The 15,709-nt window shown below is 32.5% G+C and overlaps 1 protein-coding gene across 3 annotated transcripts in view; it reads right to left on the bottom strand.

Moving 5' to 3' along the window:
- Positions 1-14,794, bottom strand: part of LOC129912632 (transcription factor dcp-66) — a 59,586-nt gene extending 44,792 nt beyond the window's left edge. For all 3 annotated transcript variants that reach the window (XM_055990962.1, XM_055990963.1, XM_055990965.1), the window contains exons 1-2: positions 13,562-14,794; positions 13,217-13,488 (exon numbers count right to left, since the gene is read on the bottom strand). The gene's annotated coding sequence lies outside the window, so the exon portion shown is untranslated. The remainder of the gene's footprint in view (positions 1-13,216; positions 13,489-13,561) is intronic.
- Positions 14,795-15,709: the final 915 nt, after the last annotated feature.

Below are 15,709 nucleotides of genomic sequence, written 5' to 3'. Positions count from 1 at the left end.
CAGGTCTACCAATTTGATATCTGAAACTGTTTATATGCAGGAGGTAAAGTTGAAAAGTTTTTGATCTAGGCCAAGAGACAGTTTTTTTTTTTTTTTAACAAGGATTTTTTAAGAGAATGCATTGTATAAAATGATTTTGTTTCTTTTTTGGTGCAAATGGCCATCTTTTGCGGGAGTTATTACATATAGTCATGTCTTTTGAAATAAATAAAATAGAGAAATGTTAGTTTTTAAGACCTCTCAGCGGATGATTGGTTAACATTTCTGATCCATTAAAGTAAGAATACTTGTTTTGTGGCAGATAAAGTACTTACTAGAGAAATCTATTACATTCAAATGTCAATCTTTATAAATAAAAATGTTATGCAACATTTAATAAACTCATTTTACGCTAAAACGCGTTTAAGGATTGACATGTGAATGTAATAGATGTCTCTAGAAAGGATGCAAAAAATGTTACTTTTAAACACCTCTCAGCGGGTGATTGTTTAACATTTCTGTTCCATTTAAGTTACAATGTTTTTGTGTGAAAAAGTAAATTACATTCATATGTCAACTTAATGCATTTATTACATAACGTTGTATAACTTTCATAAATAATATTTTTGTGTTTAGAGGCATTATAATTTTATACACTTTCTATTATGTGTTTATAAATAAAACTGTCAATATTTTGACATTTGACTGAGTGACAAAATCAGCTTTTAAAAACCGATACCATTTAGTTTTTGTACACATCTGACAATAAGATAAAACAAATTAAAAACCTAAATACCGTTAAAACACTTGTGTAAGTTTGTATTAAACTCATTTAATGCCATCAAAGGTGTATAGCCTCCATTTTAATGAACCAAGTTTATTGGTGGTGTTTATGTACTTATTATTTACTCAGCCTACTTATGTTAAAGTTTAATAAAAAAGAAAAAAAAAATTCAAACATTTGAGAATTCTATACGTACATAGGTACATTCAAGTCCATGACACACAGTTCGCTATCTATACTTCAAAGACAACATATAGATACGTTGAGTCAATTTTCTTTGCTGAACCCTATTTTTGTTAGGTTATAAATTTTACTCCCTTACTCACATCTAAAAGCCAAAAATAACACAAAAAAAAAAGGTTATTACAAGTAGCTTAAGTTTTGTATATGGCATTTTTGTTATCGTTAAAGAGAGAAAAAATACGATTTTATCTTTACAACATTGTTTTATAGCAACGACTTTTGTTTTATGGTTATTTGGTGCGATATTTAATGGTGTGGCGAGTGAGCAAATTGAGGCATTTTTTTGGATTTTACCTGAAGAAAATAAAATTTCAGGATGACATTTTGTAATCAGGTTTTACATACATATATAAAAATATATGAAGGATTATATGTAGGTGTGTATACAAATAAATGTATATATATATTTGCATCACTCACACACAATAATCTTTTGTAATTAACAAAATCAATGACATAAAAGGAAATATAACACAAAGTGTAACAACAATAACTATACCAAAACTGCACACGAAACTTGTGCGCGGTACCGAAACTAATCGGCCATTTCCAATGCAGATTCTCTCTCGCTCTCGAAAATCCAAAATTTAAGCCACAAAACCCAGGAACCCAGAACCACCATAGTACCCATCACCCAACACCCCAACCGGCACCATCACCAGCAGTACCAGCCCTAGTGTATAGACCCAGCCACCATCATCGTAGTCGTCGTCTTCTCATCTCATCACAATAATACTCCAGAGTACCCTAGCATCACATCACATACATAAACGCAGTAGAAACATACAAAACAAACGGCCGCCAATATATTAACAAAGAGGTTGGGGTTGGTTGTTGGATGGGTGATGTTGATGGGGGCTGTGGGGGTGGTAAGAGTAAGTGTAAAGGGGTGAGAGAATGGGGGTTGATGTGGCTGTTGATGCTGCTGGCTGGTATAGTAGTTGCTCTCGATCATGGTGGCTGAGTTCGGTAAATTGGTGTGGGTTGCAAAAAGGAGAGACACAAAAGCCACCACCACCACCGCTCAGCTGCACCCCCACTTTAAAATTCAAGAAAATACAGGGACGTTGAATGGATTTTGAATAACATAATAGGCCCAAATGTAAAGTTCTTTTAAATTAATTTACATAGAAATGTCATATCTTAACTGTTAATGACGAAATAGAAAATGAAGAGTAAATAGTATGATTCTAATCTGAAGCGGAATATCTTTTGTTTTTTGTTTTCTATTGATTCAACACCCTAATGTTTAATTTTCTATTTGGTTAATAAACTGTCAAAATGATGTAAAGGTGATTGGTTCCTTTGGAGGTGGTAGACTAATCATGAGTAGAAATCTAGTACAACAACTAGGTACATATTTCCAATTTGACAGTTTTTTTTATCAAATCATTCGATTTGTACTACTTTTTTGTCAAACTGAGGTGCAATTAAAAAAATAGTAAAAAAAAATAGGCAGCTTCTATCAAATCAAACAAACTCGTTGTTGAAAAATTTGGACCTGCAAGTAAATTTGCCTTCCGAGTTGTTGAACAATTTCGCTTCTTTTACAGGATTTTTCAATTGTGTAAAATGTATCGCAAAACAACATGTCACGTGCGATTTTGTGATTTTGCTTTTTGGTTGGTCTTAAAAATAAATCAATGTCACACAATAAGGCACATTCAAATTCTGACATTACTTTTTTGTCATCCAGTTTCGGAAAATATCGCATTATCTGAACGCACTCATAAAACTTTTGCCAAATAAACAATTCAAAGAGAAACAGAATTGCAAAACCATAGATGAACTATTAACAAAACCCAATACCTAGAAGTTGGCGGGTTCACAAACGTAGTAAGACGTAGACTAAAAATCTATTACTTAATAGACATGTGTGTTGAACAACTATGCGGAACAGAAAATTGAGGTTTTTCTGTTCTAGTAGTTCATTGACGCTGTCTGGAACAGTTACGAACAGAATTTTCTGTTCTTGCTTTTTAGTCAGAACAGCTTAAAACAAAATTCGTGAGAACTGTCAAATGTATTTGTTGTTTTCTTTTTTTTCTGACGTTTCTCACGAAACTTTTCTGTCCTGTCGTTTTTTGTTTTAGCTATTGCCTCGTTGAACAGAGCTAATGCTTCTTGTACGTTGCCAGTCCAATCAGATTTTCCATTAAACTGTAAATTATATGTTTTGAAAAAAAAAAAAAAAAAATTTCACATTCTTCTTGTTTTAAATAGACGCGTCCCACAAAGAGAGATCTAAGAGAGAGATTTTTTTTAAGTGAGACACAAAATCTCCGCTGATTGGTGGTATGCAAAAATAAAAGTGGCGAAAACCTAAATATTTTAATAATAATTTGGAGAATATGTTCTTTTTTGGGGATTGCTTCACTATATAAGAAGGTACATAATTTAAAAATTATTTTTTTTCGCAATTGAATATTTGAAAAAAAAAGTTGCAGTTGTGCGATGACATACTAAAGTGAATTCAAGTGAAGACTTGTTGTACAAAGTTATTTTGGTCTCTTTCATAATGGGATTGAGTCCTCGAGATATTTTTTTTTTGTGGGACGCGCTTAATGTTAATCTACTCAGATGACATGTTTTGCCTTAAAAAATTCCACCACGTTTTAGTGTTTGAAGTTATGAAATTCAGTTATTAGTTCTGTTTGATAGCTGCTGTTAACACAAATCACATGTAAAAGTACTGAGATCATTTGCCGCCACAAAATATACAGTACAATGAATTTTGCATTTCCTTTTTATTTTGACATGTTTGTGTAATAATGGAGACATTTTTGATGAAATCGCGAAGATGTTTCCAATTTATGTCAACTGTCAAAAAAACTTTTTTTTTTTTTTCTAATGTAAATATAGACAGATGATGATCATGACTTCGAATAAGAACTGATATTTGAATTCTGAACTTTAACCGCTGGACTTAAGTCGTTTTTTAAATGACTGATTCGATTGGAGTCGAAGCAAAGCAATACTTTGAATATAAGGTCAGTAGTTGCATCTGTCAAAAGTATATACAAAATGGGCCTACCTTTAAAGTTTGCAAATTAAGTACGTTCCTGCAAATATACACAACAAGCGAGACTGTCCGTCGTCAACGTCATACCAGGCCGCTAACATTAACGTCGACGACGACACGACGAAGGACGCGACGTGGTACACTATGGAACCGAATCAGTTAAAGTACAAGCGAAATATAAAATACGTGTGTTGTAGAGCTAGGCTATACAAGTATTATATACCTACATACAAAATATATATGTATGAATGTATATATAAATATAATAAGTACACGTACGCCTTGGTTTGAACCATAGAGTATAGAGAATCAGCAGCAGCAGCAGTAGAAGCGTGGGTACACAAAAGAAAAGAAATCATGTGGAAGGGGTGAATTTCCGCCGCTCGCTGCTCTCTAGAGAGATAACATGATATGGTAATGCAGGCAGGGTGGTGGTGGTGGTAAAACTGGGTTTGTGGGGGTGGTGGGTGATGATGAGAATATGGTGGTTGGGAATACTCTACTCTACTTTGAAAAGGAATGAGTTAGGGTGGCCTCTCTATACTGTACTGATGGCAGCTAGAGAATGGTGGTGGACAAATGAGTTGAGCGATGGGGCTGAAAAGGGATGCTTGTGTCTTTAAAAAAAAAAATGAAAAGTAAAGTAAAATAAAATTTCTTCTCCTTTTTCTATGGAATATTTCACTGTTTGGATGTTGTTTGGATTTGAATTGGGAGATTGGGGTGTTTTATATTTTTTCTTCTTTATATTTTTTTTTTCTTTTTCTGCCATCATCATCTTTTCTATTTGGCCTCTGTATAGTTGGTTTAGTGGGATGGTGGTTGGTTTTTTTTTTTTGTTAAAAATCTTTAAGCCACTGAAGCAAGTAATGGATAGCGGGGGAGAAAATTCTAGCAAAACTCACCAAGCGCATGTATGTTGTATAGATTTGTTGTATAGTGTGTTTGGTTTGGTTGGACTTTCGGGGGTCGACATCATCGCCATGCCAAACAAACATACATATGAGAGTGTGGAAATTATGTAATCATCAATGTGAATGGTGGCGCGGCTTGGTTAAAATTATATACATGTACCTACAATTCTACATATAAGTACATATATATTTTAGTGTTGTTGTTGTTGGGAACAAAAAAAAATCTATTCATAATAATTTTAATTTGCTCGAGATAGGTGACTTTTTTTGTTTTTTTTTTTTATTATTATTATTTTTTCTGTTATTAATAACATGTCAGATAAGATGTTTGGGGTTTGTAATGAAATTTATTTTAATTGGTATTGCCTGAAGCTCATGTAATCAGTTGTATACCGATAAATATCATGCGGCTATGTAGCTGAAAAATGTAATTATATATATTGTTTAATCAATCAAATCTGTCAAAAACGGTAGACAAATTGTACATAAACACAAAAACTAAATACCTTACATAAGCCTAATGTTGGTACAATTATGTAAATAGAGTAAAACCTTCTTGGAAATTGGGTTTCTTTGAAGAAATTTTTATGTGTTTGTGTTGTTTCTAGGAGATTACACAGAAAATTGGTTAGGTAGGTATCTAGAAAATTTCAATAAAAAATTACGATATTCCTGGAAGAAACATACTTTTAAAATTAAGGCAGGGTTGCCAAATGTATAAGAGGTTTTAAATTGCGTTTAGATAGCTTAATGAAATGATAAATTGAATTAAGAATTCATTTACAGTAAATTAGAAGTAGATCATTGGAGTTTGATAGAGTTAATGGAAATTCTAGGAAAACAATAGAAAAGCAAAATCAATTTTGTATGTAGGTATATATTTAAATAAAAAAAATTTTAGTTATTATTTTATATTTGCATACTTTTTTTTCATAGAAGAAAGAAGAAGAAGAAAATATTAAACAAAAAATAGTTTAGCTTCCAGACAAAAAGTCTCCCTGTATCGTTTTATTTTCGTTGAATACATTTTTAAAATTTTCTAGAAGGACGATGCTACACGTGATCCGAGGACTTTTAATTTAAAGGTTAAGAATTAATTCATATTTGACTAAAGATATATGGGGAAGAATTTTCCGCAAAATATGCATACAAATAAGAAATGTATACATTTCATTTGGCTTTAAGAATTTGTTACGCAAATCTTATTTCAATAGAAATTCAGTTTTATATTGGACGCAATTCTTACATATGAAGGTAGAAGCATTTTGCTTTGATACAGTTGAAAAAACTGATTTCCTGACAGCAAAATCACTGTTAAGAACTGTTCTAATAGTGTGACAGAGAAGCGTAGGTCTAGTGATGAAATCAATCCAGTGACTAAGAATTAAAAAAAAAATACTTTAAAAGTTTGGTAAATGTGCCCCTCTTGACATACATATATGTAAGTCGAATAAGTAAGTGCGACAGTGAAAAAATACAAGAACTAAAAAGCAGTTGATGCAGACTCTCTTAGTTATGGAAAAAGATAGAAACATTATCGACAGCTATATCTTCAAGGTAGTAAAGGACTTCGTCTACACCTAGGCTCCGCTATAAATACAGACAACAACACCAACCGCTACTATTTTGGCTTTAGAAGAAAACTGATAAGCAAAGTCTCTTTTGAGCATCTTAACTGTCCTTATGTTTTTTTTTTACCAGTTATTTTCTAAAATTTCTAATATTACATTTATTAGCGCCTAACAGTCGATGTGCTGGCCGTCATCCCAACTTTTTCTTCAATTTTTCTCGTGGATTGAGCTGAATTCGACGCGTTTCTTATAACTTTTCTTTTTTCCTAATGTGTTAAAGCTTCTATTATTCCTCCCTTGAAGTTTTTACTGTAGGAGGCACTGTTTTTTAAATCATTCTTTTCGAAATGGTCAATTTGCCCTATTTTGCTGCTTATGGAAAAACCTTTTGCTTTCGCACTTTGAACTTTTTTTACTCATTTTGATTGAAAATCACTAAAATATACAGTTGTGTTCATAATAATAGCAGTGCTCCCCAAATAAAACAAAAAGGCTAATATTTTCAACAATAACGAAGAAAAAAATAACAAAAATAATAAAAAATTATTAAAATTATTTTTATTTTAAGTGGAGTGATTGAATATAATCCAATATAAGTTCAAGTGACCTCAACTCCAAAAATGTATAAAGCGAAACGCTTTATACATTTTTGGAGTTGAGGTCACTTGAACTTATATTGGATAATATTTTCAACGTTATAATATTTTTCACAAAACTTCAAATAGCAAATTAAAGTATTTTATTAATATTACCAGAAAAAATTAAAATTGATTTTTTACCGTTGCTTTTGTCACGGATACATCCATTTTAAAAATTTGTGGTTGTTCACAAAAATAGCAGTGTATAGCATTTTACTGCAACTATAAGGCAAAAAAGTAAGAAAACTATTAAAAGTTGTATGAAAGTGTGTTAATTATTAAAGATTACCATTAATACTTTGTGGATTAAAGATTATTTTAATTACTGGAATGCATCTTCGGAGCATAGAGTCCATTTAAATTTGACACTTCTCGACTGGTATTGAAATCCACGAATCTCGCACTACCTGCCACAAATCTTTCGAATTTTTTAGTTTCACCTCATGGACCTCATCTTTTACATTCCCCCATAAGTTTTCAAAGGGTTTAGGGTCGGGGGATTGTGCGGGCAACTTCCTAGCGCATACCTTTTTCTTCTTAAACCATCATTTTGACGCTTTCGAAGTACGCTTTGGACCATTATCTTGTCGTATACCCAAACCAAAGGCATATCCTCTTTAGCATAGGGTAACATAACCTCCTCGAGAATTTTTACGTACTCCAGAATACCCTTGATGGGCCCTGATGGGATTAATAGGCCCAACACCGTTGTATGAAAAGCATCAGTTTCGCTCTGACATGCTTCACCGTTTTCACGGTGTATCGTGGATCGTTTGATGCATTTTTTGGTCTTCTCACATACTCCCGACGACGACATTCTTCAATGTTTTCTCCAGCAAAATAAGTCAAAGCATCATCAGCAAACAAGGCAATTTCACAGTATTTTAAAACACCAACAATGTCTTTTATGTAGATTATAAACATGAGAGTCCCCAATACAAACTCTTGAGGAATTCCCTGGTCAACATAATTTGTTTTAAAAAAATGTCCATTTACTTTCAATTTCTGAATTATATTTTCGAGGAAAGTCTTAAACCAGTTCAATATTTTTAATTTCATATTTTTTTCAATTCACGCCAATTACATATTATTTTATTATTTTCAAAGTAGTTTTCAACTTGTCAAGGTGACGAATCAATAAGCGAATCAGTTATTTTTTAACAGATGATATCGTCATCATAAGAAAAGATCCTACATCCTTATAACGAGCACTTGATGTTCTGGAGGCAAATCGAAGCCACCATAAGAAGTACGAAAAAGACAGAATATATAGGTATTCGTTTTTTGTTTAACATAAGTGAGGTAGTGATTCCAAAGTTCGAAAAGTTCGAATATTTTCAATCTATGAACAATAGTGAACCATCTTGTGATGACGATATTTAGACCTTATTTCAAAGAAAACCTCTACACTGCACAATTGCGAAGTAGAGATCCAGGATCAAACAAATGCAACGTAATTATGCATTTAGTTGCTCTCAGACTTCAAAACCTTAATACTCTTTGATGTTTTGTGAACGCCACAGGTAGAGCCTTGGGGTATAAACGTGAAATGGAAGTGTGGTCCCTGTCGAAATCATGACAATCGTCAGGAAAACAAGAACTTGAAATAATTTTTTAAAAAAATTGGATATATCTACTATGTATGTATAAACGATAAGCAAATATACATATTTTATGAAAGCTTATTGCAACTTATATTCTCATTGTTAATCCAGGCAGATGTTGTCATGTCAAAAATCATAATAATAAATTCAATAAAAATCTATCTAATCTAAAAAAATAAATCTAGTGATTATTTTGCATTATTTATTGGAATGCTATGTATTTTATTTTTTACACACAAGTTTTTGAATATGCATTATCCAAAAATATATTCCTAATTCCAATGCCAAACAAAAATACCATTTGTCTAGGTTAGACGAACAAGTTAGATAAACTAAATGCATACACTTCGCTAATTTTCAACCAAAAAATTTATGAAACAGATAACCCTATAGAAGTAACTTTTTGTCAATTCACTGAGCGTTCGAAAGCCATTAACAAACTCTCTACAACACCCTACGGGGATAGTAATAATGGAATGTTCAACAAAAAAAAAATATATAGTCTTTCTTCCACACAGGAAAAAACCACCACCCTTTTTTTTCATTTTATCCAGAGGTTTGCTCCGACACACAGGACCAAATACAAAACACTGAACAAAAATATATACATATATAAAAAAAAGCAACGACAAGGAATTTAAAATTGAGTTGGGGGATGGAGGAAGTGATGGTACGTGGGTGGTTCGAATAGAATTCTAGTCAGATTCATCCCTTGTTAGAGCTTCGAAATATATGAAATAAGTGAGAAGGTGGAGTAGGTAAGATGAAAAAAAAAATGAAAAAAACAACTTCAATTTCTATTTTAATTTTGAATGTAAAAAATGTATAAAACAAAAATATTGTTAACATGATCAAATGGATGAATTTCAATATGGATTTTTTTTTTAAATAAAAAAGAGGTTTAAACCACAACTCCAATCTCAAACCTCTATTAGGTAAACCAAAATTTAATTTATGCCCATATTTATGTGGTAAGTGCTAACAATAAAATCCGATACGTCAATTTTGTAGAACAACATTTTTAATGTATAGGTTCATTTCGACAGGGCTAAAAAAACGTTGTGGTTTGAGGAAATAATTCCTTCACTATAAGTTTACGCAGAATAAGAGCATAAATCTAGTACTAAATATTTCCTTGGGCGCTTTTAGTAATTATTTATTTAAAATTAGCAATTATTGCATTCATTTTCACTGCAGTAAATAGTAATTCAATTTTATAGAACGCTTAAAAAAAGATTTCCTTGACTAATAGTAATAGTTCCAAGGAATTTTGTATTTTTCTAAATTGAAAGAAATGTTGAACAAGACATTTTAGTTGAATCGAATTGGAATAGTGATTTCTTGATTGTTTTTTGTTTTACCAGCTGGAGCAGAATCTTGCTAGAATGTTAATTTCTCGTTTGCAAACACTGTTTGGTTAAAAGGCTTAGCAACGCTCTCCAAAACAGTGGTTTAGTAGTAAATTTTGCCGCAGTCTTGACTCTTTTTCACAAAAATGGAGCCAAAATGGCAGATTTAGTAACAAATTTAGTGATAACGTCTAGTTTTAAAAATCAGTAAAAATATGGAAGTTTTGTCATGCAGCCGGTTTGAAGTTAAGGAGCATTCATCGCTTCTAACGTTTGCGACAGGGTTGGAAAAAAATTTCTAAGCTTTAATCCAGAAGATCTCTAAATTGTGAAAGAGATGTTACTAACTTCAATTTGACTGCATTATCATCTTTTAGGTCGATGAGATGTGGTGGCGGATGTGGTTTTCATTACTTATGAGTCATCTTTCACTTACAATTTAAAATTTTCTTTAGATCTATGATAGCGTTGCTGTGGTCTCCCGAACTACATATATGTAAATTGTGGCTCGTTTTTTTTTCAATTTACACACTTACACACTAAAAAATGTGTAATAAATGTGCCACTGACTTATTTATCAAAATTTTAAATTTTGGACTGTTATATTCAAATTGGATAACTCAAAATGGCATAAATTTTTTATTTATTCAAATTTTGAACTTTTGTATTCGGTCAAAATTCCCGAAAAAAATTCCTTCAAAAAGCGTTTTTAAGGCTTCGTTAAAAAAAACTATTTAAGTTTTTGGTTAAAAAAAATATTAACGCATTCTTTTTTATTTGATAAAAAGCCGTAAATGGTATCTATGTACACACTACTTTTGGGCATCAAGATTTAGGATTGAAAACAGGTGTTTTCTTTTTGTACATTCAGAATCAAACCCAACGTGCAAAGTATGTTTTCGCATGGAAACGAGCTAATGCAAGAATTAAAGTGGCACATCTACTCATATCAGCGTTTTACGTTTTGTGCGATTGTCGATTCACTTCTGATGTATGTCAATCTTCTATTTAAAAGAACAAAGTACCTAATATTTACATATCGTCGGTTTCATAAGAAAACCTTGCAACTCCACTTTTTTTCAAAAATGACTTTTGAATGACATTCTTTAGAAAATATGTCAGCGGAGGAACCCAGAAAATTTGGGGTCATTCCGAAAACTCTAAATAGACTTAAATTCAAATTTTGCACAGCGCGTTTCTTCCCAACTACTCTGTTGTTTGTTTACTCTTTCGTCTCTCATGTAAAATTTTGATTTTGGGAATTACGAGGATTTCTCATGAGACCAACAATATGTACATCTGCCCAAATAAATTCCTAAAACAAAATTTGTGTGAGTACCGCTCGCTTTTGAGAAAAATAAGAACTTTTGTAGAACAGGACTTAGCTACAAATGACCAGTCCCATGCAATAAAATGGACCATAATTTATAACAAGGTTTCCATCTGTTTGTATGTCCATTGGACATGCATGATTTGTTGTGTCAGAAAAAAATTTACATCCATTATAGGTAATTGTGAGTTTTTAACGGAAGATTGTGGGTAACCTGCAATTTTTTGTAAAAAGCGAAGAACTCATAAAATGAAAATTCCCTTTCCCTACAGTTCTCCTGCAAAAACTAAGTGCATACTTAGTGGTAATCATTAAACATAATGTCTTAATATTATCATAAGAGAAATTAAAATACGTTTGGTAAACCTTTTGACGATACTAGTTCTTCGAAAGCAATAAGTCAAATGGACACGTTTAACCACTCAACCAGCATTATTAATTTTCTTAAACTTCAATTTCAACTCAAAACTCAATTAGATACATACATACCAACCTACCCCAGTTCACAAGATTAGATTCAAATACACATTACAAAGTGAAACTTTCTTTTGACCCAAAAATAATAAAAGTAAAAAAGCAAAAAAAAAAAAAAAACAAGAAAAACACCGCTAGATGCATGGAACCACACACGCCATATTCTTTTCTTTCATTTATTTTTTTTTTTTATTGAAGCATTTATTTTTTTTTATATTTTGTTTTAAAACAACCACTCCTCTCCATAATAATAATAACGCGGCAGAATATAATACGCACACAGGTGCTGTTTTGTTGGTTGGTTTGGTTGGTGCCAAGAGTGTACGAGTATCAAGCAAGCAAAACTTTGCCAAGACCAAGAGCACCATCACCAGCTAGCAATGGCTAATTGTGTGACAGGTGTAAAGAGTGTATTGGTACATACCTACATATAAAATAATCCATGGAAAATGTATCTAAACCAGGATCAAGAGTGAAAATAACAGCAACTCTAATTAAACAAAATACACATCGACGATAGTTCGATGGTTTTGGTCAAGGCAGGAAGAGCGAGTGAGTAAGTGAGTGAGGATAAAAAGGATGGGGCAATGGGAGATGACGGCGGATGATGAGGTAAACCGGGCAACTCGACTCCAACTCACCATATCACCGTGGGAGAGAGAAAATTAGAAAATCAAAAGAGGAGCGACTCGACTGTGGTGGGTGGAGTGTGGAAGGGGGGGGAGGGTGAATGGAGTCAAGCAGGCTTGCCAGATTGGGCTACTTATCAGAAATTGGGCTATCTTTTTCCAAAATTGCCGACAACATTTTCAGTATGATAGTTCAATCTTAATTGGGCTATTTATAGCCCAAATCTAATATTTGGCGATACAAATGAATTAAATACATAACATAAACATTCCCTTGATTCGGAAGAAAAATGCAATAATCACACTCTTTTTGATTGTAGTTCGTTTTTTATTTCGAAATTTTAATAAATTTGAAAGAATTTTGAAAAAAATTTCCTCTTAACTTAATGTAAACAATACCTATTTCAAATAAATTTGTAACAAAAAACTTATTTAATTTTTCGTTGTTTAAAAAAAAATATTGCGCAATAAATTGGGCTACTTTTTCGGCTGCGATTTTGGGCTACAAAAATTTTCAAATTGGGCTATCGAACTAGTTCAGAACATGGCAACCCTGGATTCAAAGTATGATGCGGGAGAAAAGGGAGAGTAAAGTTATAAATCGAGAGGGGGAGATGAAGAGAGGGGGGAACAAAAAAAAGAAGAAGTTATATTGTGAAATGTGAAGTAAGTAAAGTACCTGCAGCGATGACGATGGCAGCACAGCGACAACACAGTGGGGTCAATAATTTCAAAAAAACGATCGTTTAGATTGGCCTCCTCTACTTGTTTCTGGTTCTTCTTCTCTTTCTCCTCTATACACCTCTTTGGTCTCTGGACGATGAACGACGACGACCAACGGTCGGTGAGGTGAGGTGAGACTTTGGCGCTGTCCGATGCGGTGGCAATATATACCACTTTGGTGTAGATATATAATCTCGCGCTCTACACGTCAGTACAGATATATAGATTCTATATAAGTTGCATGGAAATTAAAACGCATAAATATGCATAAATAAATACCAAAAAAAAAAAAAACAATTACGTTTCCAGATGCAACAAAAATTTAATTGTGTACACAAGAAACATTTTTTTCTTTCTATTTCGCTTTTTCCTTTAAATTTTATTTGAATTAATTTTGCATCTTTTTCTTGCACTTCTTTCACTTTGATAATGAAAGGGGATGTGGTGGCGCTGTTAGCGGTGGTGGCGGGCCACTCACTTTACTTCTTTCTGTTTTATATTCGTTTTTGTGATTTTTTTTTTTGTATTGCTTTTTCTATCTGTTTAAAAAAAAGCACGTGAATTACTGCAAATTCTATCAGCAGTAGCAAGTTAAGAAAGTTTTTGTTTTGTTTCTTAGCCGAGACACCCTAATTCCCGAAAAACTTCTTAAATTTTTTTCTTCAATAATCACTGGACACAGCCATTATTGGCTGAATTGTAAAAAAAAAAAGTGACATTTTATTATATTTTCGCAAAAACAATAACAACAATATAACTGTAAATTTCATTTGTTTTGGAAATGATTAAAGAAAATAGATAATATAAAAATTGGAAGTGCGAAGAAAAGGTGATAAAAAAATATTTTTTATAGATTGAAAAACTTTTTTTTTGTTGGTTTTTCTTGTCGATCCTCTTTTGATTGCCTCTTCCTCTATTTTACATAATGCACAAGTGTTTGTGTGTCACCGCGCGTGAACACAGCCAAGAGAAAAGACACGAGGAAGAGAGAGAGGCAAATAAAGACACACACACACCGATAGAAAAGTTGGAAGAAAATTTATGCCGCGCTGAACACCGAAACACATACACATTCAAACAGAAATTTTTAATACAAAACGACACACACTAAATCGATTATCGCATCGTTTGATTAAAAGAATTGAATGGAAGACGACAGACAAAAAAAAAAAAAGAGAACTTCAATTCAAATTCAAAACTGTGTATCTTCTTTTTTCTTTTTTTTTTCTTCTTCACAGTTTGCACTTCTTGAAGATGTGAGAATTTTTTTTTTTGATAGGAAAAGGTAATTACTTTTTTTTATCTCAGAAGAGAATGTAAATATTTCACCAAAAAATGTTGATAAACATAAGAATACAAAAAGAATGTATTTTTTGTATTTTGTTTTAAAACACAGAGAAATATAATGAAAAATTGTATTTTTCTTCTATGGTTTTTTTTTTTAATTGTATATATTTTTCTCTATGCACAGGTCCGACGAAACCGACGAGCGAGCTGCACACACTTCTAGCCAGACACACCGACGTATAATAAAAGATTTTTTGTTGAATTTTTCTTTGAGATTTGATTCTTTTTCGTTTTTCTTTTATTTTTTTCTTTCTTTTTGTGCGATGGTATTTGTGGGATATTTGGGAAAAGGTGGGAAAATTTATTTCGTTGGATGCTTTTTTTGGTGGAGATGAGTGTGTTCAAAGCTATCATTGTAAGGGTGGGTGGTGGCAATTGGTACAAAAAATGACATGAAGGTGGCGTTCCTTAAATGGTTTATATGAAAGGTTGGAAGGTTCGAAATTGGGGATTGGTAAAGAAGAATTTGGACTTTTTTGAAATTCAAAATTAAGAATACCGACAAATCAATCAAACACTTTAAAATTGGTCTTGTTATTAGTTTCCAGCTGCATTTTATTAGCCCTGAACTTTTAAAGATGGCAAAGTACTATTAGTTTCTTACTAGCGCTTTCAATGCCATTACAAAATGGAACGTGGACGAATATCATAAAGGATTTACCATAAACAAAAAATACCAAGACTGGAAAATTTCGTACGTCTTTCCCCCCAAAACCCTTTTGTGGACAGTGCTGTCTGTGAATATATGTGAAAGCCACCACGTTGATAAATGACGTTAACACGCACACATGTATAGATTCACGACATTCAACACACATCGGACACGAACACAACGATAGGTTCACGACATTCACCACACCGCGCAGCTTGTAGGCAAACGTCAGTTGACCGCCGAGTTTCCAGTCTTGGTATTTTTTGTTTATGGGATTTACTCCGAGTTTTTATTGTTTTTAAGATCACACAGGTTGTCAAAATAAGAACTCAAAAGAGAGGAACTGTCACATTTCTTTGATTCTTATTGGTCAACTATCTCATTTGCATTTTTTTTTTTACAATTTGACACTTTTCTCTTTTTTATTGTATGTATTATCTATTTTTGACA

This window comes from Episyrphus balteatus, chromosome 2 (assembly GCF_945859705.1).
Source record: "Episyrphus balteatus chromosome 2, idEpiBalt1.1, whole genome shotgun sequence".
Lineage (NCBI taxonomy): Eukaryota > Metazoa > Arthropoda > Insecta > Diptera > Syrphidae > Episyrphus > Episyrphus balteatus.
This window is presented reverse-complemented; position numbering and strand designations above follow the sequence as displayed.